General features: G+C 41.0%; 1 protein-coding gene across 1 annotated transcript in view; it reads left to right on the forward strand.

Moving 5' to 3' along the window:
- KL (klotho) overlaps nucleotides 1-26632 on the forward strand; it is a 52854-nt gene that overhangs the window by 8364 nt on the left and 17858 nt on the right. The gene's annotated exons all lie outside the window — the stretch shown is intronic.

A 26632-nucleotide genomic window follows, 5' to 3' on the forward strand; every position in this document is an offset into this window, starting at 1 on the left:
AGCTTCAACGCTGCTCTGAGAGCACAGAACACTCGTAAGAACCCTGGCCTGTTAGCTTTGTAGTATATCTCTCTAGAGATTTGGCGGGGAGGGTGCTTCTAGATGCGCACTGGACTAAAACAAAGCAATTTAAGAATCTCTGGTCTTGGCCACAGTGAAACACATTTGTGTTGCTTCATTTTTTTCAATGTTTAGTCTGAGAAAATATGGCATGAACTGCAAAAGTTTAAAGTTTAGCTTCGTTTAGATTCTGAAATAAAACCCACATTCTAAATTCTCCCAGTTACTGAAACCGTTACAGATGCAGTTTACAACAGCTGGTGTAGGAACCAAGGGACTGGGACCCCGGGTGGTCCCAGTGCTACCAGGCAGCTGGGGCTCTGTGACTTCTGCATGTTGGGAAGCACAGGGACTTTTCTATGTCTCAGGATCCAGCCAGCCTGGGATGCTGAACGGCTGGGGAGTCCTGTGAGACACCCTGTGACGTGCTGTTCAGCTGGAGGCTGAGCTGACAGGGAGCCACCCACATTTCCAGTGGGCTGTCACTTTGGTCTGCACATGATCATTTTGATACTTGCACTTCAGGTCTCATGAAAACAGCTGAGCTTTGACTGTTTTAGTCAGCTTAGCACACCTCTAAAGGCAGCTGAATGGTTTAAAACTGGCCAGGAGAGATTATACTATGGAAATGCCTTGTTTTGTGAGTCCAAAAGTCAACCCAGGAATCTTTTTGTAGGTTAATCAGTTTAATGCCCTTACTAAAGGCTAGGAATTGTTGGCACCACTGGGATTATGTTTTACAACCTATTTGCTATTTGTATTTGCTTTACAGTTGGGAAGATAGTAGCATCTGTTTGTTTTGATCCTGCTTCTAGAAAAGCCATCAAATGGTCTGGTGGGGAGCAGGGACAGACTTGTAGCTGTTGGTCACACGTTCTGGTAAGAGTTCACTGATTTTCCAGTGCCTTTTCTCAGTCAGCTTTTTTCTTGTTCTTTGGAATATGTAGCAGCTCCGCTGGATCAGTTGTTTTTCAAAGCTGAGGGCAGAGTTTCCTCAATTTGTTTATTTAACTTTCAGCATTTTAAGGAATAATCTCATTTTTGCTGCAGGCATGGAACAGTTGAACATAGTTATTGATTAATTATTCTAATTAATGTTCCCTAACCTAAATATATATATGGAAATGGTAGAATTATGCAGCATTTATTTTCCTTTGAGAAAGTAGGTTGGGAATATTTTGCACTGTCAGGCCGAGTGATTATTTTTTGTTTTGTGTTTTGTGAGTAACAACATGTTGCTTCAAAATCTATTCAGTAATGCTGACCTCAGGTTTTAAATGAAAGTTCAACTAGCTCCTGACTGTACAGTGATGACATTGTTTTAATAATACACTTATTTCATTCTTCATTTCTTTTCCTGTCATGGTACAATGTTAACTTGGGTACAAGCGGTGTTGGCAGAGAGAAGGGCCACAACAGAAAGGCCATCACCAGTGACATATTCCTTCAGGAGGCAAAACCCAGGCCAGAACGAGTCGTAACAAAACACGAGGTGATAGGAAAGAGGAGTATTAGGAGAACAGATAAAGCATGAGGAGCTGGTGAGATGTGGGGGTGACTGGCCGTGAGTGGGAGTGCAGGAGCTGGGTTTATGAGACAATACTGCATTTTTGTTTGTATATGTGGCATTGAAACTTCACGTGAAATGAGGTGGCCTGGAGTTCCCCAAAGGTGACTTGTTCTCTGGTTCATTTTTATTTATAAATGTCATATGAATTTTTTTGAGGAAGCTGACTTGTGATTTAATGAAATCACAAACCACGCTTTACAGTGACGGAGCCTAATTCCAAAAGTCTGTCTTGGCTTATGGCACCCACTTGTTGTCCCCACATTGCCACCAGCACTGGGCATGGGGGGACACAGTGAGCAGCTTGCAAAAGAAAGGAGGGATGGTACATTAAGGCTGGGTTTCTCAAAGGAGCTTAAGGAAAATAAGCGGGAACCGAATTTTCCTTAGCTTTTTTGAGAATCCCATCACTTTCAAGCAGTTAGGTAAATTAGCAAGTGCACAGACGTATTCCTCTCAATATGAAGGAAATGTGCATCCCATATTCAAGTGGCATCTCTGTCGTGTGAAATGTAAGACCTTGTAAATGCACTGAAGGAGCTCTTGAACACAGTTTGTCATGCTGCTTCCCTTCCCAGCCATGAGCATGCCTCTTTTTTTGAATGAGAAGGGAATATTGGGGTATACCAAGCAGGGCAAGGAACAAGCCGTCTTTTTCTTCTTCATAGTCAGCTGTGATTACTACCCTCCCTGTCATATCAGCTGTCTTTTTCTCAGATTCCTAATATGTCCTGTTTTCACAAAGTAATAGAATATAATCAGAGCAAGTCAGAAGGATCTAAAACCTGTGAAACTGGAATATGTTGATTCACTGAAATTAAAGTATTTAAGAGAGGGACTTCAGTTTCCCATAAAAAGACGAGACCTAGGGAAAATAGTCATTTCACTTTTACTTTGCCGTGGAAATTCTTGGTTTTCCATTTAGATGTGATATTGAAAAATTTCATTTTGATATAGTGAGTCAGTCAGTCATTTCACACGCTGCCTTCTGTGTTCTTTCATTGGATGAGCGCCCACTGCTTCAAATTGGGTTAGTTTACCCTTGTGAAATTGCTGTATAACCTGCTGCAATATGACTGACTTCTTGAAGCTGCAGATTGATGCCTTTTATTCTTTGATGAAAGAAATAAAACAGTCTGAGAGCTGTCAGGACAGAATTCTTGCACCGTAGCGGTTCCTCTGTGTCTCCTATTTGTAGCTGGGCAGTTTGTGCCACTTTTGTGAGAAATTGTAATGATTCAGTCATTTATCCTGCTCCTCTTTCCTATTTCTGGTAAAAAGAGAAGTGGTACTTGAAGGAGGTGGTTGCTTAAAAGGGGGAAAAATTCTAATAAAAGCAGCATCGAATTGGCACAGTCGTTCTGAGTCTGGATGTTAGAACCAGCAAACTGTAGCACAGAGCAGCTCAGAAACAGCATTTTTCCATTGCCCAGCTTAGGGTAATGAATAGAGACCACTTCAAAATTGGTTGGTGGTGAAATGGTTAGAGAAACAGCATCATAACATGTAAGCCATGAAAGGTGAAAACCTTTTTTAGTCAGATCCGATTTTACCTAAGTTGGACTCTTCTGGAGAGGAATGTTTCCTGTGTAATTGGTTATTTGGAATAGGTTTATAGAAACCAGAGGGGGTGGGTGGAGGTATGGATGACGTACTGGTGCTGGCCTGTGGGATCTGGTTTTGGGGGCTCCGGACTGGTGGTCAGGAAGGAATGTATATTGTCAAGGAACAAGTGATGTTTCTTGTTATGCCTTTTTTTTCCTACTCTCTGTGCCGTGGAAGGTGGCCACATTCCCAGGATCGTTTAGGCATTTTACCTAAATAATTTGCCTTCTGTTACAAGAGGTTAGGATTTTGATAATAATTTTCATTCTTTCCTGTTTTATTCCTATGGCCCGTTGTGATGTTTGGAACATTTGGTGTTTTGTCTTGTGTTAAAGGTCTTGGGATTTGTTTTGTGGCTCATAATGCCACGAACATGGGAAAAAAGGGACGTATAGTGGATAGTATTGTGTAGCGTTTGGGGCTAAAAGCTTGTTATACTACTGCAGGCAACAAAACTTGATGATCTGTGTATCTCCTTTCCATTTTTTGCTGAGGGACTGTTCATTTTGTGCGAGTGCTTCTAGGGGAATTTTTTTAGGAATGAAGTGAGTATGGAAGAGTGAACTACAAAGAGAGAGGAATCAGAAAGGGTCAAACATACTTTGCAGCAGTATGTTCCCAATGTGGGAAAGGACCTGGAGGGTTTAGAAATAGACTTGTGGGGCAGTAGCATTTCATATTCATAAGGGATGGGAGACCTAAGACCACACAGAAATGCCTGACTGAGCTATTTAAGCATCTAGGGGAAAAAGTTATACTTGGAGGTATACAGAGACAAAGGAGTCAATTGGTATGTCAAATCCGTAGAGTAATTTGCCAAAATAAACAGTTAACTGTCAGAGAACGAGCCTTCCTGTGACACTAACATTGACATTGGATGTAAGACAGAACAAGTAGCAATGACAACTGCCCAGAAAGCTGCCAGGCAGACTCAGCTTTTTTTGCAGCATCACTGGTTGTGTAATAAAGCAATTCCAGGTTTTTGAGTGGCTGGTGCAAGCAACTGAAGATTTTTCACTGAAGCACCTTATTCTGGAACTACTTCAACGGGTATGAGATGGGTTGGACAGCCTGACCCATTGCAGTGGTTCTTATATTCTTCTACAAGTGTAAGAAATATTACTTTCTTGGTCCCCACATTATGTTTCTGGTAAGATTAATTATTGACTCCACCACTGAATAATTCACTATTGTTTTGTGCAATAACTATGCATGGGTTTGGGAAGCACTAGCCCAAAGCCTCAGTTTTGTATCTCAAAATCTTTTAAGGCTGGAGTATGTCAGGAAGGCACGCTGTAGGTGTCATTCTGGAGTGTGTCCAATGAAACCACTGCATTTCTGCACTGGTGGGATGACACTGCCAGTGTAAATGCTGAAAATCAATGTGGATTATTGGAACTGTTGCATATCGTGGTAGTTTGGATACAGATAATTACCTTTTAGAAGGCCAAGAGCATCATGGCTTGTATTAGAAATAGTGTGGACAGCAGGACTAGGGAAGTGATTGTCCCCCTGTACTCGGCACTGATGAAGCTGCACCTTGAGTACTGTGTTCAGTTTTGGGCCCCTCACTACAGGAGGGACATTGAGGTGCTGGAGCGGGTCCAGAGAAGGGCAGCGAAGCTGGTGAGGGGTCTGGAGAACAAGTCTTATGAGGAGCAGCTGAGGGAGCTGGGGTTGTTCAGCCTGGAGAAAAGGAGGCTGAGGGGAGACCTTATCGCTCTCTGCAACTACCTGAAAGGAGGCTGTAGAGAGGTGGGGGTCGGTCTCTTCTCCCAAGTAACAGGCAATAGGACAAGAGGAAATGGCCTCAAGTTACACCAGGGGAGGTTTAGATTGGATATTAGGAAAAATTTCTTCACTGAAGGGGTTATGAAGCACTGGAACAGGCTGCCCAGGGAAGTGGTTGAGTCACCATCCCTGGAGGTATTTAGAAGGCGTGTAGACGTGGTGCTGAGGCACATGCTTTAGTGGTAATTGATTGCCAGTGCTAGGTTAACAGTTGGACTTGATGATCTTAAGGTCTTTTCCAACCAAAAAGATTCTATGATTCTATGACTCTATGATTCTATGATTCTTTTCTAGTTAAAAAATGTTTTGCTGACTGTGAATTGGATGGCTTAAATGAAGAACAGTCTGTGAGATATGCAAGTAATTTTTTTCAGCTTGTCCCCTCCAGATCGAGGACAAAGGAGAGCATGCAAGGCAAACAAGTATGCCTAGTCAAGGGTGGACACTGCTGATACAGAAGTAGTCTGTTTCAGCGTCAGTAGGCCACCAGCTCTCGAGCTCCACTAATAGGAGAGTTGGATGGGGATTAGAGCCTGCAGAGTCCTCACATTCATCTTTGTGTATAGCATGAAAATAATTCGTTGATATTGGCACTGGGTAAAACTGGGACAGTCTTCAACCTTCAAAGATTATCAATAGCAAATTATATTTATCCAACAGCTGAAAAAACAATGTTAAACTACCCAGGGTTCATGTCCACCCCGGGTTACAGCTGTCAGCAGCAGGGCATTTTGCTAGTTTGAGTGAGGCTGTAGCATGGAAAATTGCTCCTGCTCTACAGTTTAGCATCATCATCGTGTTTTCTTCCAGGCAGTGTTTGCATCAGCTGAGACACAGTTTGGCATCTGCGTGGCCTTTCAATAGTTGGCTTCTCAATAACCATCATAAAATGTGGTCTAGTGTAAAGATATTTCTCTTGAAGTGGTTTGGCAGCAGTTCCCAGTGATCCCAGAGGGAAGAGCAGCTAGGACTTGTTCTCCAGCTCTGAGCCAGCTGTCCACTGGGCTGACCAGGGGTGTGTACTTTGGCTCTGCACCACAACTAGCGAGTGAAGACGTGGACTAAGCTGTCCTTGGCTGCCTGCAGGCCTTTGGCATAGAGCTGCATAATTTGAAGTGGTGGACCAGGAGCTCAAGGGTCATACGACAGTGCTGCATCAGGGCTGGTGATGGCTGGATGAAGACGAAGGAGGGCAGGCTTCATTGCAGTAAAGCCATCTCTCTTGCATGTTGTAGAAGTAAACATGGGGAGAGCGATCACACTTGTGTTAATTTTAAACATGTTCAGCAGAGACATCTACATTTGAGCTCGCCATCCTAGGGTCCTTTTACAGCTAATGGGGAGAAGTGAGCATGGTGTCTCCCATCCTATGACCCCCCAAAAATAGTAATTGTTCCATTTCTGTCTGTGGGTTATAAACAAAGCCTGTGGTGAAAAACTCAAACACAGACTTTCTGTACGCGGACTTTTACACTTAGTCAAATGCGGGTGGGAGAGGTGAGGTAGATGACAGGGGAAGGGAGTACCGAAGGGCTAGCTCAAAAATTGGCTTGAGATACTTTGTGTTCCTGTGACTTCTCCGATGGTGGGCTCTGACCTACGATCTGGATCATATGCAAATTTTGCCTGAGTCTCACCTATTTCAGGCATGTGATATCTGTGGAGAAATCCTGTATCTCATGCTCTCCCCTGGTTTTCCTGAGCACTGAGCTGAGTCTTCTGACAGTGAAGCAGCTGATACATGTCAGCATAGTTCCCCCCTGCAAGGGCGGTCAGCAGCACCTGCTTGGTCCTGTAAAGCTGGAGCAAGCAAATGGCCGTGGTGTCCCATGTAAGATCTCATGGGCATTGGGTAGCCCGGTCCTGTGGCTCTTCACTACTTTTTGCCAGTCAGCTGCCACTGACCCACCATGACTGTTAAAGTATGATGAAAGCATTTCATGCTTTTTACAAAAATCTAGTGTAAAACATTAAAAAAAGTTAAAAACTTTAAAATTAACACAGTCTTTTCCCCCCCAGTTGGAACTGATATGCAAATGGAAACCATAAAATGGTTGTCAGAGTCGCCCTCTGTCTGGAAACAAAAGATGTCTCATTTCTTTAGGGCCCCATTATTTTCTCCACGGAAGTTACAGAACCTCATCTCAATTTAAGTAATACAATAGATATTTACTGACTACGATAAGCAGAAAATTTAAAATGTGCATTAAATATATTAAATGTGCATAAAAATAATAATAATAAAAATCATTATTTTAAAACAAATCACAAGATATCCTTTGATCACCTGAGAAAAAGTAGCATGAGGAAAGACATACAGCCATCAGGTACTGAGGAAGAAGATAGGATTAAAAAATTGCACTTCCCAAACCAATTAATGCTTTTTGGGTTATCACGTTGAGCGTTGGAAATCATAAACAGGAAAGCTTAATGAGGGTGAAGGTTAGATGAATGTAAATAACTACCGGTGCAATGGACACAAACCACTGTGAATTTACAGTCTCAAAGTCAGGCTAGACCCATGTGATAGCTTTCTGTGATAACTGATTATCTAGAAAAATAAAATATGATAAACCTAATCAGTCTGTATTTTCAGTAGGACACTTGAAATGGCGGCACATGGAGAATTACTGTTAAAGTCCAGGAGGAAGGGAATTTTCAGCAGCAGGTAGTCAGTTGCACTGAAAGTAGAACCATCAGGCTCAAGGGCAGTTCCTACCTGAACTTTTTAATGTATTTTAACCACCGTGCTTTGGCACAGATTAGGATAGCACTAATTAGAGCATGAGCTAAACTTGAGGAAACATTGCCAGTGCAAAGGATAATCAGGATAAAAAACAGATGAACAGAAAGACTCAGAAATTTTCTTCCGTAAGATGAGAACTTGCTGATCACAGCATGACCATCAGATGCCAATATAATCCAGCTGTGACAAAGACACATTTGTTTCTAATCTCTATCAGGTGATGTTTCCAGCAGAGATGAGGAATTACCTTACTAGAATATGGTTTATTTACCTGAGCAAGAACACTGGTAGAGGATATACTTGCTGTCTATAAATAGATCAATGGTAGAAACAAGTGAAGGAAAATAACTGTCTAAGCCCAGGGAAAGTTTTGATGCAGGGAAAAAAAGTGTTTAGACTGAACAGGAATAAATTTAACCTGAAAATCAGAAAAAAAAGGAAACCATTTGTGAAGTGTAATTCTGTAATAGTCTTCCAGAGAGAACAGTATGAACAAAATACCTAGCCAATGTTAAAGTGAATCTGGATCAAATTATAAATAAAACTGTGTCATATATATGCCCATTGATGCAGGGAGGGCTGAACCTCATGCCCTTGAGGGTCTTCTTAATTTTATAATCCATTTTTCCTAATCCCTGGCAGACAGTAGACACATTACCATAAAGATGGTAATGACTTTTCGGTAAAGTATTTTTTGCATTTCTGCGGAAATTCTCTGAGGTCAGAATTTTTCTTACAGGGTAATATGACTCATCACGGTCTTCTGGAATATTGTATCATTTAAAAAAGCATTTCCAGTGCCTTGCTGAGAATGTTTCGTATTTTTACGTGAAATCCTTTGTTGGGTCCACAGTGAAACCATAGCAGTTGATTAGTCATCATCCTGGGAGAGTCACAATTAGCAGGACTAACTCCTGCTCTACAGTAGATCAGGCTTGTGGAAGGACTCTACTTTCATTCCCATTTTTCTCCTGCAGAACAGTCATCCCTGAAAGGAGGGATTATGAAGGCAGCACTCAAGAGTAGCAATAGACTTTTACTTTATATATATCTATTAAGAATGTTTAATTAAACTGTGCTAAACTATGTACTTTAAATTGGAAAGGACCAATTAAAGACTCAAAGGGTGTGGTTCATCTCACTTTACTTTAGGTGTTTGCATTGTACACACATCTGAACTAGTTAGATTATGCTCCCTGCGTGCTCAGTGAAGAAACTTTTGAAGCATGGTAATTCTGACCAGTTTTACCCACCTACATTAGGGTAAGATAAATTGCAATCTAGAATTTTCTGTTTCTCTCCATGGAATAAAAAAGAAACCTGGAGCAAACAGGCCAGTCCTTTTTATACAGCAGGTCATGAACTTTGGGAATGTTTTGCCAGAGCAGGTTCTGGAAGCAGGGTTTACCAGTAGACTCAAAAAGGGAGCAGGCAAATATGCGAACAGTGGGTCCATAAGCAGATACTAAACAAAATAGGCAGGAACGTGCCCCCTAACATCTCCAGCAGAACAGTGTGGATGTCTGGGAAGTAGGAGGCTAGATCTCAGAAACTGGCTGGGCTCATTTGTGCTCTTAAAATAGCACGATGTCCTGATGTTGCTGTCAGAGATAGTACTGGGCTGCATGGACTGTTGATCTGACCCAGCAGAGAATCCCTTTTGTCCTTATCTTCTGCCCCTGTATTACCAAACGTGCCCAGTAGCTCATTTGTTAATAAACATCTAATGCCTCTAATGCACTTGGCTATAAATCATATCCTAATACTCTTGAATTGTTTTATGTTTCAAAATATGTAGATGAAATCCCTGCTGTTTCTTCAGTATTTCTTTCCAACATCTCTGCTTTCTTGCATCTCACTAGCATGAGGAAAAATGGCTTTTGATTTCTATAGATGGAGCCTTACTTTTTTCCCACGTGCTCATTTCTGCAGAGATTTTTTTCTTCTTCCCAATGAGACCGTAAGAACTTGCATATGCGTCTCATGCAGAGTAACTTTGGTCTTCTACAAGAACATTCATGTATAAAGCAGCTTCCAGTGAAAAAGTTGAGTTAATGCAATGCAGTCTCTTCTACTTCCTTCCTCCCTTCATCTCAGCAAAACACCTGGCTCTTCAAGCCCTTCACACCCTGATTCAGGCCAACAACAGGCTTTTAATTGGTGTTTGGGCAACTAGTTAATCATTGAACTGCCAGCTGCTCTGCTTCCTGTAGCATCATTGATTGAGCCACCATTCCATGTAAGCTATGTAATCTGTGAATTTCTTCATGTCTAAAGTGTTATCCTGATTTAATGTGTCCTGTTTTAAATCCATTTTTTTCAATGTCCTTTGTACTACATGCCTGTTGGAAGGTTGCGTTGGCATAGCTGTGGCTAATGAAAACCTTTTTCCCTAGGACAAAATGGCTGGACGGCTCTGTCACTACCTTAAGCACTGCATGGGATCTCTCAAAATGAATGATTATTTTCCTGTTTGATTTTGGTAAAAAATACAAAGCTTTTCATGCTTTCGTAGAGTTGAGATGTTTAAGGGTGCATCTACAATAGCATTACAGTACAAACCAGGAGTGTGTGTGCAATGTGAATCTCCTAATTGCCTCCATTTGCTGTACCGTGGTTCATAGCCTGAAGTGGTTTTGGAGTACCCAGCTGGATTTTTTTTGGATGAAGGTAACCTGGAAACTGCTCTACAGGAGCAAACCTAGTGGAATCCAGCTGCTATTCGGCTTCTGGTCCATGGTTTGTTGTAGATACTGGGTCCTCAGCTCTACTGTTTGCTAAAGTAGATGTAGTTACTATGGCTAGAAATTAACTAGCTACGTACTGTAATTATGTTAGGCACAGGGGTACACTTAATCTCCTTTTCCATCTAACAGGCCCAGAATATATGTAAACCATCTGGGGGCTTACATGAGCTTGTACTGGTCTAAAAATTCAAGACCATATTTAAAAAAAAATAAAATCAGTCACTGGATTAATTGCTCTTCCTGTGCTCCCGTATTTAAGCCTGAGATGTCTTTGATCAGTCTGTTGCTTAAGGAGCGGGGCTGCAACAAATACTGAGCTAGTTTACAAAAACCTCTGTGGCTCTGGAAGCATTTTGATGCATGTCTCAATGGAAACGTGTTGAAAGTCTTTGCTACACCTGTATAGCTCTTTGGTCGACTATTTCGAGATGAGGCATTTCTCCAAACTCTTTACTTTGAACTGCCCTCCTTTAAAACGGGCAATATTTAAATGGTAGGCGTCTGTCTCAGTGTTAGATATTGACCTAATTACTATACTTGTACGTGGCCTCTGACAACTGCTAATGTACCTACACTCATAGTCACTGTGAAGCAGAGCAGCGTTACTTCCTGGCATATATACAGCCAGACACAGGAGGATGAAATGATGCCATATGTAAACTTGCATTTCTGTTGTTCTAGTACATTTTGATCTTAAAACTGGGATTTCTGCCAGAATAAGTTTTCTATAAATTATTGAAAACATTATTGTACTTCGATATTGGATATTTACATATTACAGTGTACTGACTGGCAGAATTTCCAAAGACACAGTTATACAGAAACAAATGCCAATCCCAGAAAAATGTCTTTAAAAGTGTATCTGAAGCTATGAGTTAACTGCTTTGTTAAGTTTTTAATTTGTCGTTATGTTTCTGTATTTAAAATGGACAAGGAAAAAAATAAAGTTTTTAGCCATACCTGGAATCAGTAGGAAAAAGAAAAGGTGGTTATACAGACATTTCCTTTTTTGTGTTTGTAGTCCAGTGATGACTCTCATTCATGTATACAAATGTATTGACAGCACTGGCTTCATATTTTGCTCTAGAGCAATTTCAAGTTTAGTATTGCACTTTGAAATAGGAGACAAAAGATAAATTCTGTTTCCCCTTGTGCCACTTCCTTCAACTTGAACGGTATTTTTTTAAAGACTTCATTCTGCAGCAGTGTTAGCCAAAGCGAAAATAATCTTTTGTAGGTTCCTTATGTAAAGAAAGCCCAATATCAAAGTTACTGTCTCTTTTTCAAGAGATAACTATTTTGTCTCCAAAAGAGAACACGAGCAGAGAGCTGGCAAAGAGCTGGTTAAGGAAACCTGAAACATCCTAAGTTGTTTTAAAAAATCACATGCTGGGCCTCCAGAAGTGCTCATTACACTGCCAGAGTAAAGTCTAAACCTAACTGTGCTAAGTATGTTTAAAATTGTACCATTGACACAATATTTATGAATAGCTCAGTCTGTTAATATGATGTTAATTCTAATCAGAAAATGTTTAGTACTATGGTGGTGAGAGCACAGAAGCTGAAACAAGGAATGCTGAAAGAAGAGTAGTTAATTAGCGTTTACAACTGTATGTATTAACCAACACATGCCCTTTTCTGTGAGGCTTAGACTAAACAATTACCCTGACAACACTCTTCCTTTTCTTTTGCTGCTTTCTATTTTTTTTTTTAATTTTCTTTTTATTTCTCTAAGGATTGGATAAAAGCTGCTTTAGGTCTTTTACTGTGATTTCTTTTCTTGATTGCTAAGCCTGAGATTGCAGTACATTGATGTAGTAACCCCCCCCCATTCTATATTGCACCGTATAAAAATACAGGATATACTTCCAAAAAGGAAACAACTGTAGCTGGTATTTTTATATAAACTTTATTAACATTTAGCTTCTTAGCAACTATGTTAAAACATTTATTCGATATTATGTCAGCCAAACTAGTTGGATTCCTTGTATACAAACAGGTGAAACCCAGACTAATTTCTACAGATAATCAACAATATGAAGATTGTGTTTATAAAGTAAGAACTAGATATTTATTTTTAAATGCTTTTTGTTTGTCTCAGTTTTCTGTTCTACAGGATTCCAGCTATTAACTCAAATGGTGCTTTTTACTATGTTTGCAGACTACAAGAATAAAGCAGGAAAACTTTTATTTGTATGCCTTTGAGTTAACACTCGTCTCTGTAGTAGAGCAATTTTGTATCTACCATTAAACACGTGTTTTGAAACAGACATAAAGGGACTTCCTCATACCTCTGAAGCATGTTTTCACGGTTTCAGCAGGCTTTGGATGAGGTTCTAAATGTCTTTCCCAAATCAAAGGAGATATAAATCTAATCCAGTTTAATCTGTGACTGCAGTACAGCCAAAAGCTCGTAGAAAAGACTGGATAAATACAAATAAATCGTCCTTGCCTCTGAAGAAATGCAAAAATTCAAAATTTTTTTCCATGATAAAATTGGATGCCTCATTTTGTCCCTCCGTCTCTTGACTGAAGTAATCATTCTATTGTTTGTCTTTAAAAATGTGGTACGCCAGGAGTTTCTCTTCCCCCAGTGGATCTCGTTTCCTCCATCTTCCCCTGCACTGGAGTTTCTCTCTCCTCTTCTGGGTTCTGATTTGCACAGCTGCACTTTTGCTTCTTGGTGATTGCTCAGGAGTGTGGTGATTCCTCAAAATCGAGGTGTCTGACCAAACTCTGCCTCCTCCAGTGACTGTATCCTTACCAGTGAGATGTGCCTTTGCTGAGTAACCAGTTTTAATTAGTTTCCTAGATTTTCCTTTCATAGCCTAACATCATGGAAGTAATAACATTAAGGAAGAATTACGGCTAGTAATAACCATTGTATTAATTAAAACTTGTCAGTTAGCCTTATGGTTCCCCGTGCTGTTGCAAAGATGGGCAGACAGATGAGGCATCAAGACCACTAGGTTATGAGTTACTCAGTTCCACTTGCCTTGTCCATCTGCATGATCCTATGAGTCAGCCTTTCAGGGGTTGTTGCTGGTGTAAGACTTCTGGAGTGACAAAGTCTAGCTTATGTCATGTTGGTTTCCCTGAATCTTTCCAGGATTTTGATACAATCTTAGATAATCTTCCACAGTATATGCCCTTCTCTCAGTCATAGCTTCATGCAATCACAAGGATACCTCTTTAGATGCCACTAGGGCAAAAAAAGTTGCACCGTTTGAGAAGCCTGGAGTATCCTGCCTTGTCTCGATAGTCTGGAACTTTCCAAATGGTACTAAATGCATCTGTTTAAACAACTTAATCTTAGGTCACAAGCGGACATGAACAACTCTGACATCTAATGCTAGTGTCAGGATCTGGAGCTACTTTCTTCTCCTTGAGCATAGATATCTGCTGCCATTCACGTTGTGGAATGCCTGTGACGTTTGCACTGACGCACAGGTTTGACATGAGATTCATAGATGACCCATACTCTTCTGTAGTAGCAGGTCTAGGCTAGGCAGGATCTCTCTCAGACCTAAGTTGGTATTCATGTTGGGATTCAGTTGCCTAGAAGGAGGCCTGTATTGCCATTTCGATAGAACCATACCACCACAGAGCTGGCTTTAAGCAACAGGGAGGAAAAAATCAAGTCAGGCAAGAGTTCCCTCCTCCCCTTATCATTGATCAGTTTTGCAGCTAAAAAGCCTCATGATCACCCAAAGCAGATACCAATAAGTGATGACTGCTGAGTCAAGACAAAGTTCATAGGCGTCCTGTAGCTTGGTACTAGCAATAGCGATGCTGTATTTACGGGGCTATAATCCCCTTTTTCAGCAGTGTGCAAGCTGTGAGCTATTACTCCTTAATCAATGATGTTGTAAATCCTCCTGTGGTTTCTATGGATCAGGACAAAGTCATGGTTCTTCTTGGAGCTGTTAGCTCCTTCTTGCCTGGTACAGCCTCCTCATAAACTGTATAGGCCTGAGGGTAGTCCATAGTTCTTTCTTCTAGTGTATAGCTATTCCTCAACTTGCTCAGCACTTAATATTCTTCTATTTGGTACAAATTATGAAGTATAAAAGTGTAAGTAGGATTACAGCTACAGGATGTGGAACCAAGTTCAAAATCCCTGCAGCTGAAGGGGACCACACAAGAGGGATTCCCATCAAGAATGACACCCTGCCTTCTCTGTTGCAGTTGTTTGTGAGTAATTTGTTTGCTATTGCAGCGCACTGTAATCATTGCTTTTGTGGCTTGTTTTGCAACCAACTAGACTTCAGATGTTACAGTTGAATGCTTTATCATTTGCAACAATTACGCAAAAGCTGCTCCAAAAGTTACTGGATTAAAGTTAATTTAGTATACGGTTTCAGTGATTTTTGCAACTTGAGCATTACTTGTAAAGGTGTATAATTGAAATCACATCCTTCAGTCATTTCTTTTATATGCACACAAAACAGAACATTTCAGGCAGTTTATACACAATGAGAGAGTTTGTAGTGATTACTTTGTATTGGGTATGCATGCAGACACAGCTGGATCTCACATAAACAGTTGCAGACTGATTAGAAAAAGAAGGCAGAATACCATATTCACATCTGTCAAATTGTAATCTAAACAGTTGTGTGAAGATTGAAAACTGGTACCTTCACATATGTATTGCTTATCCTGATCAGCTGCTTTTTGCGTCCATCTAGAGGGGTGACTGGAACTTTCCATCATATTCCGTAGTCCCTTGTCACTGATGCACAGCTCTAATCTCAGAATGATTAATAGCCAAGATTATAGCAGAGTAAACTCAGGTTATCATGTTGTTAGTGACTGAGCTAGATTTGGGCAAGAACAACACAAATGTTTGGTTTAAAAAAAAATAAAAATCTTTGTAGAGATCACCTCAAGTAAGTCCCCTTCATTCTGGGTTGCATTTATCTATATTACAGCACAGAGCTCTGATACAATAATTTTGTTTTGACCTTGCTTAATGATGCTCAGCTTTGCCCTGTGTGCACACACGAGTCTTAAAATCATAGAATCATAGAATGTGTTGGGTTGGAAGGGACCTTTAAAGGCCATCTAGTCCAACCCCCCTGCAGTAAGCAGGGACATCTTCAACTAGATCAGGTTGCTCAGAGCCTCATCAAGCCTGGCCTTGAATGTCTCCAGGGATGGGGCCTCCACCACCTCTCTGGGCAAAGAGTCTTGTTGCATGCCATTGTCTGCCTGACAGCCCAAAGTTTTTGCAGTCATTAAACAATGTTTCTTACTTCGTATCATTATTTTTGTTTGAGCCTCATTCATTTGGTGGGGCTGTGCTGTCTGATCTCTGGCAGCTTGTTATATATCCAAGTCATATGAGGAGATGCTGAGGGAGCTGGGCGTGTTTAGCTTGGAGAAGAGGAGGCTGAGGGGAGACCTCATTGCCCTCTACAACTACCTGAAAGGAGGTTGGAGAGAGGTGGGTGTTGGCCTCTTCTCCCAGGTGAATAATGACAGGACCAGAGGAAATGGTCTGAAGTTGCGGCAGGGGAGGTTTAGGTTAGATATTAGGAAGAATTACTTTACTGGAAGAGTGGTCAGGCACTGGAACAGCCTGCCCAGGGAGGTGGTTCAGTCACCATCCCTAGGGGTATTTAAGAAACGTCTAGATGTGGCACTTCAGGGCATGCTCTAGTGACAGAGATTGTAGGGGGTTTTTTTGTGTGTGTGTGGTTGGACTCGATGATCTCAAAGGTCCTTTCCAACCATGAAGATTCTGTGATTCTATATTGGTTGCATATATGTTAACCGAGTTTATCATTCCTGTGCCAACTATGTAGGACTAAACACCTCTGTGTTATTCATTGGTAACCTCCACTGGTGGAGATTTCTTCAAATTCCTTCTTTGCTGTTGCTGCCCAGTGGCTCTTGTTTCTCACAGAGGAACTCAAGATGGGAAAAGCTGCATTCATCCTGAAATACCTGCTGAAGCCATTTTATGCATAGCACGCAGTCAAACCACCATCGCTGTGGTGTTCTTATACCTCTGATTGTCATTACCTTGTAGTGATGTACCTGGGCACTGCAGCAGTTACTCTTTTGTTGTGAGATTGATAAAGGACCTGTCAATTTATATTCGAGACCATGCAGCTGGTATCTTTGGTTGCTGAAAAGGGAGGGGGTCTAGTTTATGTAGTAGAAATGTTGCTTGTAGAGCAAGGAGCTTCCTATTAATTTTGCTTGCTGTTGGTAAGGTGATTAGTCTGCTCCTAAATATTTTACTCTTTCCTGTACCACTTGACCTGTTCATCCCTTCATTAAAATTGTGCTCCCACAGTTATGGCCTCCTTAATTAACTCTTTCGTCCCTTTTTGAGTCTGGCTGTGGGTTAATACCTCATCTGTTCGTGAAATTACATGGATTTGATCAGCCTCTGATCATTTTTCCCATATTTGGATACTAAGAATATTGCATGAAGCTGGAGCACGGTGAAATCCTTGGGTGATGGGTGCATATAATGCTGTACCACTGCCCTGTAAATGTAGGGAGAAATTCTTCCCAGCCTTGCCCTGATAACAAGATGACAAAGATAGCATATGCTAAATCTGTTATGCCAGACTCTGGCATTTTTTCTACAACAGGTGTGTTTTATGGTGTAACAGAATTCATTGCTCAAAAATCAACCATTAGCTAGTAAATTCTGCTGTCTGCTTTTATGATAAGCCAGATTGGAGCATCAGAAATGCCTAATCTTCATGCAATTATTTGTTGCTCCAAAAAGCTTTTCTCTCTGGTCTGGGGATATTTTTACTGCCTCTGTGGCTGATGGTCAGGACTCATAAACACTTTGGTATGAATACTCCTGCAATCTAATTTCTTTTGGGACTGTAGTTGGGGAAAAGCCTCTAACCATTCATTTCTAGGTGAACTTCTGTAGCTTTTAGGGCAGCACATTAATGTACGTCAGGAATAATTTCTGACTGCCAGTCCGTCAGCCTTTCCCGACTCCACAAACATGGATTTGGCAAATCCAGTGTCAGCTGATGTTCTTGTAATCATGGTATGACCGGGATTTCTTGCTGTCTTTCTCCTGGGAAACTCTCAGCATTAAGTTGCACACAAAATGTTCCAGTATATCTCCGGGAGCAGATACATACTTCGTTTGGGTCAATTGATGAAAATGTCCCTGCTTATTGCAGGAGTGTTGGACTAGATGACCCTTAAAGATCCGTTCCAACCCAGACCATTCTATGATTCTATGATGATTCTATGAATTTATTTTGAATCTGCTGGTGTACTCAGAATAAGATTTGTGGTTAATCATTAACACTAGGACATAAGGCCTCTACTCTGGGTGCTTTAAATGCAACGATAGTGGTAATGGGTAACCTGGGTTCTTTCTTCTATAATTTTCACACAAAATTATATGTTGTCTTCAATGTCTTTGCAAGCTGGGTTGTTGATTTAGCTAGTTACGTTAGGTCAAGCAAGCTGAAATCTTTTTGTCACTTCCTTGTCCATCGGGTGCACATACTGATGATGTGCTTTTGTCTTATCTGTATTTAATTCTATCTTTTGCTAAGAATTTTTTTTTTCTGATGGACTATTTTAATTATAGATCATTGTTCTTTTTTGTTTGTTTAGCTTCTGCTAACTGCTCTGAGTCTTTCCAAAGGAATTCTCTTCGTGTGCTTCCACTAAACCATCAGAAATACATTTTCTCTTCCTGGGGAACATCTGGATTAGTGAACATAGTTCCACAGTATGTAGAACAAGCATTTCTGAGTGCTGTATTGAGCGGGTGAATATGCATAGATGGGTATTCGCCTTACCTGCATGCATCTACAAGAAAACCAGGTGATTGACATTAGTCACCTCTTCCAGAATTTTTACCATTAAAGATATTGGAAATGTTTGCCTTTTATGTATTTATTTAGTTCTTTTGATTCTGTATTTAACAAAAAATAGTTTATTTTTTTAAGCTGATGTCATTAAACAGTATATATGTTACTGTGATTGTTCAACTCACTTTGACTTTTGAGAGCAACAGGCTTACCTATCTTCTCTTTCAGTTTCTGCCTTAGCACAGGGGAGAGTTGAGAGTTTGGTGGCTTTTGGCTTCTGAAGCGATGTTCTGTAGTTTGAGCAGTTCCTGCACGCAGTCCTCTACCTCTTCCTCAGTTGTTTTGTTTCCCTCTCCATCCAGTTTGTACAAACCTTTGCGAAACCAAAGGTTTGGATTTATAATGGATGCCTTCTCGCCAGTGCCTACAAATACTGCCTTTTCCATTTAATCTCAATTCTCTGACTGGGCATTATTTTATCAGTTTTATATATCCTACATATGTATTTCATACATTAGTTTTATATGAGTATTATGAGAGTTTTATATGCTTAACTTTTTTGATCACTGCTGTTTCTAGCACCATGTTACTTTCTTTGCAAGCAGAGTGTGACTTAAAAATCCATTAATGTTCCTTTTGCGTTTTGGGCTAATAATGTTTTCCGTTGCCACAATCTTTACCACTGTTCCCGTTAAGGGTTTCTCCAAAGTCATGGTGCTTTTTTCATCCTCTTCATTCTGCACATTTGATGATTATCAACTCTTGCAAAGTGGTGTTATTGTCATGATTTGTCCTGTTTACTACAGCCTGTGCAGTTCTGTGTGCTTGCTTTTGTGGATTACAGTTAGTTTTCTGTGTCTTTTTCCTTGGTATTTTTTTTTGTGGTACTTTGTGTACTTGAGTATGTCAACAGGATTGGAGCCTGGGCTGTCCTCGAATAGATTCATACTCTGGTAGAGGGCTTTGCAGGTCAGTCTCAGTTCTGGTGCTTTTATATGTTTATATAGCTCCAGCACACACAAAACAATTTTAATAGCAATGATTGTATCTTCCTCTTCCCCTAAATACTGCCTGAGCATTGTGTCCCAGATTCCAATCAGTCGAGTCTTTTATCAGCAACTATTTTAGCTCCCTTCAGTACTGCGAGATTGTCTCTCAGCTTTAAATCACTCAGACTGCTCTGTACTTTTATCTTCTTTTTGTACTCTGTTTAAGAATCTCTCATATCTTTAATATTCACATGGGTCACAACATTCCTTGAACTATTTTTGTGCAGTTCCGTAATTAATCTTTTCTGTCAGAGGTAACGGAAAATGATTAAACACATCAAGTGTCTCAGAAGCACTTGTTGTCAGAAATAAAGCTATTTTTATCTCGTCTCCCATTGCTTCTCAAAGTCAAATGCCGCTTAATTCTTTTCCAGATGACCTTTATTTTTTCAGAGACTGTTGCGACTCAGGAGAGTTCAAACTGCTTTCCCAGCCCACTTGTCTCTCGGTGTTTTAGTTTATTTGTACAGGATATCGACTCCAGTGGCCATGCCAGCCTGCCTGTGTGGGGAGTGGAGGAGGACAGGCATTTTTCACCTCACTCTCGTCTGGGCATTAAAAATGTCTTGGGTGAATTGTGGCCTAGAAGCTTTCCCCTCTGCCGTGCAGGTGAATTGCGCAGATGCAGGTGATGACTGGGCATGGCACAGTCCAGCCGCCGTCCTGCTGGCTGCCACACCACAGGGTACCTGCCGAGCAAGCGGCTGTTCGAGGCAGGGCGAGTTTGAGAGAGTCTTTAACGCAGGGCTTGTGCTTGTGGATGAGAGAAAGGCTGTGGATGTTGTTTACCTGGACTTCAGTGAAGACTTGGACACCGTTTCCCACAGCATTCTCCTGGAGAAACTGGCTGCTCATGGCTTGGATGGGAGTACTCTTTGCTGGGTAAAAAACTGGCTGGAGGGCTGGGCCCAGAGAGTGGTGGTGAATGGAGTTAAATCCAGTTGGTGGCCAGTCACAGGTGGTGTTCCCCAGGGCTCAGTATGGGGGCCAGCTCTGTTTAGTATCTTTATCAACAACCTGGACGAGGGGATCGAGTGCAGCCACCCTCAGTCAGTTTGCAGATGACATCAAGTTGGGCAGGAGTGTCAACCTGCTTGAGGGTTGGGTGGCTCTATAGAGGGGTCTGGACAGGCTGGATCGATGGACCGAGGCCAGTGGTATGAGGTTCAACAAGGCCAAGTGCCGGGTCCTGCACTTGGGTCACAACAACCCCATGCAGCGCTACAGGCTTGAGGAGGAGCAGCTGGAGAGCTGCCTGGTGGAAAAGGACCTGGGGGTGTTGGTCGACTGCCGGCTGAATATGAGCCAGCAGCGTGCCCAGGTGGCCAAGAAGACCAATAGCATCCTGGCCTGTATCAGGAACAGTGTGGTGAGCAGGATGAGGGAAGTGATCGTCCTCCTGTACTCAGCGCTGGTGAGGCCTGACCTCAAATATTGTGTTCGGTTTGGGGCCCATCGTTACAGGAGGGACATGGAGGTGCTGGAGCGGGTCCAGAAAAGGGCAATGAAGCTGGTGAGGGGTCTGGAGAACAAGTCTTATGAGGAGCGGCTGAGGGAGCTGGGGATGTTCAGCCTGGAGAAAAGGAGGCTGAGGGGAGACCTTGTCGCTCTCTACAACTACCTGAAAGGAGGTTGTAGAGATGGTCTCTTCTCCCAAGTAACAGGCGATAGGACAAGAGGAAGTAGCCTCAAGTTATGCCAGGGGAAGTCTAGATTGGATATTAGGAAAAATTTCTTCACCAAAAGGCTTATTAAGCATTGGAACAGGCTGCCCAGGGAGGCGGTGGATTTGCCATTGCTGGAAGTATTTAAAACATGTGTAGATGTAGTGCTGAGGGACGTGGTTTAGTGGTGTACGTGTCAGAAGTTGTTAGGTTGATGGTTGGACTCAATGATCTTAAAGGTCCTTTCCAACCTAAACAATTCTATGATTCTATAGCATCTAAGCTTTCTGTACTTCTAAAGAGAGGTTTCCTACAGCAGTCACCTGACACAATGAAATTAAGGGGGTTTTGGTTTCCTTCTGCCACACTGGGGTCACTTTGTGTTTCTCCACTGCATATTTATCTGTGATAATGTTCACTTATGCTTATACATACAGTATGTGAAAGTACAAGCCTTCGCAACCTTTCATCTGCTTTAAAATTCAAAATTAGAGTGTAAAAATAGCTTTTATATGCTTCTTTGTGGGTTTTTCTGTGGGGTTTTTTTTTTGCGGGTTTTTTTTTTTGCTTCTGCTAATATTTTTGGAGTAGCTGCAATGCATTTTGCTGCCTGTGGTTTAGCTTCATGCTTTCAGGTTACCTTCTTCTTATTCTCATGCTAGCAAAACTCCTCTGTTTTGCCTGTGTTGGGGAAAAATGTTTTTTTATCTATCTATCTGCTGTGCCTTCAGACAAGTATTTAATGCCATCTTTGGTGGTTTTTCTTTAGAGGCGAGTATCATACCAGAGGCATTGTTCTGGAGTTAATACCCTGCTCTACAAGTTAAGGTGTCTGGTTTAATTTTTTTTCTATGCGTGTCATAATATCTCTGTTCCCAGTTCTTAAAATAGGAATGGTATTGTTTCCTGCCTTATGTATGGCAGGTGTAAAGTTGTTCATGTTCCTGAGGCACCGGCATGTTACAGTGACCAGCAGAGTGTGAAAAACAGTGACCAAATTGTACTGAGAAAGGAATTGAAACAAAACAGTGTACTTCAGGTGTGTGATCAATATTTAAAGCTATAGTTGTACCAAATTTTACATTAAATGGTTATAGACTGAAAAATGTTCACTTGATATTGTGTGTATCATTTACAAGCATCATTTTAGTCCCAGGTTGTTGAGATTGGGCAAAAAATACCAAATTTATTGAATCAATTGGCTGTGGTAATGGTGTCTAACAGACTAAAAAGAAAACTAGAAAAATACATATTTGGGAAGGAATTATAGAGGAAAAATGAAATTACTGCATGACTAACATGCCAGCTATAGCAAAGTCCTGTGCTTTATACACGAAGGTGTTATTTTACCAGTTTTGAAATACAGGAAGAACCTTAAGCAATTTTTAAATATCTGTATCTGTTACTCAGTGTTACTTGTTGTTACTTGTGAAAGAGAACGTTTGCCCAAAGACTGTGCGGGTAAAACCTACTTGACTTTGGATCTAGGGGTGAAACATTACACAAAATATGACATCCTTTGTTATAGCTTGCAATTAAAATACTTGCTTCTGATGATACAGGGGAAAAAACACATTATATTTTTCCCCTTCTTGTTACAAGGCACATTTGGACTAATCATATACTAGACTTTCCCATGTCATTCCAATAATTATATCAATTTCATAAGGGCTTTTGATGTAGGACTGAATAATGACGGTTTTCTTGGAGGTACATTGGCCTGGTTTCTACTGATCAAAAAGCTTTTGCAGATCTTTTCCAATTAACTCTTCTCTTTGTATTGCTAAATGAGTTTCAATAACACTTTCCTATTCAGTTTCATTACCATGCAAATAGAGAGTTAATACAGAATAGTTCATCTGAGCGTGGAGAGCAGGTTATTTGTGCAGTTTATTTGTGAAATGAATGGTTTTATTATTGGTTCAGAAGGCACACAACTTAAAATTGAGACAACTTGTTCTAGAGGAATGAACACAAACTATGGAATCATGATGTTCCCAATTACAATTCTTGATTTGCTCTTGTGAAGGTTATGCATCATGATAGATGTAAGTGCTGAGAACTCGCAGAATGATACATATCAGTGCCAGACGCAGGAAAGTCTTAATGACCTTGGACAGGAATTTAGAGGCATAGTCAGACAAACCAATGTCTGTGTATTACTAAATTGACTTTCTCTTTTTTTGGACTATGCAGATCTGTCCTGCAGTGGAGTAGGACATGACTGTGTCCGGTTGCGAAGAGTGTTTGCCTATGTTGAATTATTTCTGCTATCACTGCAGGGATTTGGACTTTGTAGGGCTAGCCTACACTATGGCATTGCAGAGGGCTTTTCTGTCTTGGAAATGGATTTGACACCTCATCAAGGCTCGATTTTGGCATTATTTACTTTGGCTCACACAGGAATCTCTTGAATACCGATCTAACATGACCAATATCAGAGTTTCACAAGTTGAGTACAGGTAGGCTGTGGTCTGGATTGGTATGTTGTCTGGGAAAGTCAGGGAAAGAAGAATGTGTCAACTTGAAAATGGGACTGTGCTGGAGCCTGAAACCTGAGTGAAGTACAGACTTAAAAATGGGTTTACCTAAGGACAAGCTACATCTTGAGACTTTATTTCATTTTCATGGTGATATAAAACTTCGTGATTTTCTTAGTGATGTAAGCATTTTGAGGGTAAGGTAAGTAAGTGCTGTTTAAGTTGGACCCCTCAGCACCTTTCAAAACGAGGGACATGGAGTCACCACGCTGTGTGTCAGCAAAAGCACCGAAGTGTAGATTGCCATGATCTTAATCCTACTTAGTTTTGAACTAAACGTAGATACCAATAGGTAAGTCACTGACATCAGGAAGTAAGATTTCAGATAAAGGTGAAGAAACTGGTGGTTGGTTGGTTTCTACTTGTATTCTCTGTATGGGAGGCTAAACTCTGATTATAGTTAATAGACATCTAGGAGTTTTTTTTGTCACAGCAAAGACATACAATGTCATTTGAGCTACCATAGGATGTTCGGCCTGGCTTCCAGTTGCTGCTCCAGAAGAGCAAGGTCTCCCTTTAGGTCTGCCAGCCTCATTCAGGTAAAACATCTCAAAAAGGTCTAGGCACCTACATTAAATCTGACTGCTAATCCATACAGTTATTGGGACCTAGATAGTGGTCCTGCTGAGTGTGACGATACGGCTGCTGTACTGTACTGAGGAATCACTCACTAGACTCTGTTAAGTAGATCAATTTGGAGCGGGATCCTGTTAGCTCAGTGTAAGTAGTGCCATGTGAGACTTCCCAGGCTATTTAGGATATCTGCATGGAAATGGCAGATGGGACATAGGCCTGTATCATTCTGGAGTGGCAACTAGATGCCTGTGTTCAGGCAGCTGTGTGGAGCCTGAGATCTCCATTGCCTATAGGGGGGGCTTGGGCATCTAGCTCACGTGTGGACAGTGAAATATAAGGTGTCTTTAGCTCCAAATGAGTTCCACCCTAGGAGCGGGATTCATTTGCCTGAAGATAGGTATAGGTGCAAATTATCATTTTACACATCCTATAGTGTCCCAGGTGTCTCTGTGGAGCTGAGAGACGTGACTTAGGATTTATGGGAGACTCACAGCTTTCTGAAACTGCAGTTGGAGGCTGGAATACTCTGAATTCTCAAAAACTGTATTAGACACCTAATTTTAGGCAAATGAATTCTGTCCCAGATTTCCATAGAGACTCTGCTTTGTCACTGGCTTCTTCCAGTTTTACTTCTATGCGGTTTTGAACTACCTCATTAATCTGTGTCCACAGAGCCTGGGGACTTTGATGCACTATTTTCTATGTTTAGCTGTTTTTTTATGGCAACGGTATAATTCCACTTGATGCACACTCCAGGGGGCAGACATTTAAGTGGGCTGCTTCTTGCCTGCTTTCATCTGTCTGTAGAACATGTCTTGTCGAAACTAAACAATAGGTTTTGTCTGTCATGGCTTCCTTGCTTCATGGTAGAATCAAGGATATGAAAATGCTGGAAGATCTCTCTCCACTGGCAGGAGTAGGGAGGGCTGAGTGTTATGGGGCAAGTCCTCCATAGTCCTTGAGGGGCTGTGTGGCTGGGCAGCATACTTGCAAGCGCAGATGACAGAGATTAAATTGTGTGTTTGATTGTGCATGGTGGTATCTTAACATCTGAGACAGGAAATGTGGAGATGAGTCAGGTCCAACAGAGGAATAATAATGGCACCTTTATGAGGGAAAATTTGGGTGTGCAAATTTGAGTTGCAAGCGGTGACATATTTGTTCCCAATGGTATTTTTAAAATAATATAAGTGTTGGGTGTGTAGCGTTTTGGTCACGGTGCGTAATGTCTTTTGTTCTTTCATCGGCATAATGGAGCTTCAGCATGAAGTAAAATTAAGTCTGTGCCTAGGTCAGCTCTCGTTTTTGACACGAGACTTTGAAATGTTTACTATATTTAGTTTCTCACTAGCATCAAAATCCATTGTGTTAATACAGACAAATGGTAGGACTGCACCACATTTATTTGAGCTATTGATGTATTATAAATGAGAGTATGTAAGTTGGAGTCTGCAACCGAGAGCTTGATTCAGATACATGCACATAGGTGTGTATGGTGATTCAGAGTTTCCAAGGTCTTCCCTTTGGGTTTTGGTGACTGCTCTAAAAGGGCATGCGTCTAGCGTCCTCTAGAGAGAGGGTGTCAGATCTGCACAGACTTTTTATATACCCTAAGATGACTCAAAGGCAGCAAGTTTCCGTATGGGGGCAGCTGAACTGAGCCTTGATTATTGATCCTACCTTTAGTTGTCCTTCACTGCCAATTGTTTTTCTCCCAGCAGTGAGAATTAAAATTCTGCAAGAAGAGTAGAATGATAGAATTTATTATTTTTCCTGGGTAATTAACAATGCATCTGTCAAAAATGATTAATAATCTTAATTGCTTAATGTTCCTCGTAATGCTGGCAACTGGAAATCATTGTGGTTCAAAGCTTGAATGGTGAGAGCGTATGAAAATGAAACGATGAACAGCAGCTATCAATACATTAATGATAAAATTTGCCAGCATACCAGCTGCATGGAGTGGAATCATAAGGCTTTCTACACAGCTTATGTTCCAGGGAGGGCTAAAAATGTGTGTGACATTTTGATTAATAATCTGTCATATGTATTCATCACAACTGTGACTTTGTATGTCAAGAATGGAGGTTCGTGTCATCACAGCACATATGAACAAGTAGTAGCTGATAAATCTCAAAATGCAAATGTTAACTGCGAATAGTTATTAGCAAGGCTTTATTCTAATGAATAGATCTCATATTTTTTATCTTTTTATCAATGACCTAGAAAAAAGCATTACAATTTCTACTAATGTGTAGATGATGAAAAGATGGGATGTTGATTCATAGAGCAGTCAAAATTCTTTGATAAGCTAGGTGCAAAGAAAAAATATGTTTTAGGTGGTGAAGGGCTCTGGAGATACGGTAGTTTAGATAAGCATATGCTCCCAGTGTAATGCTATGGCCACATAAGCAGAAATAGTGTATTAAATTGTCTCTGGTTTTACTGCTGGCAAGACTGCCACTGGCATATTATG

Source organism: Rissa tridactyla, chromosome 1 (assembly GCF_028500815.1).
Source record: "Rissa tridactyla isolate bRisTri1 chromosome 1, bRisTri1.patW.cur.20221130, whole genome shotgun sequence".
In the NCBI taxonomy this organism is placed as follows: domain Eukaryota; kingdom Metazoa; phylum Chordata; class Aves; order Charadriiformes; family Laridae; genus Rissa; species Rissa tridactyla.